The following is a 300-nucleotide window of genomic DNA, read 5'->3' on the forward strand; positions in this document are numbered from 1 at the left end:
AAAAAAAATATGTTTAATTACCATGTTTGACCCCGTCCTTGTGGATACGGAGTGAGATAGGGAAAATGGTCACGACCGGGCTGTCGAACTAACTCTGCAACACTCATCACTCCCGGAGGACCCGGAAGAGCAGCAGCGGGTGCAGCAGCGGGAGCGAGAGGAGTAGGAGCGGGTGCAGCAGAGGGAGATGTATGGTAGGAGCTGTGGGGCGAAAGGGAATCCTGAAAATGGCTGGAATCCCGAGACTGGCTCTCCTTACCACCACGACCACGACGCAGTCGAGGCCGGGTCTGATCATCA

The sequence above is a fragment of the Brassica oleracea genome, chromosome C8, assembly GCF_000695525.1.
Source record: "Brassica oleracea var. oleracea cultivar TO1000 chromosome C8, BOL, whole genome shotgun sequence".
Classification (NCBI taxonomy): domain Eukaryota; kingdom Viridiplantae; phylum Streptophyta; class Magnoliopsida; order Brassicales; family Brassicaceae; genus Brassica; species Brassica oleracea.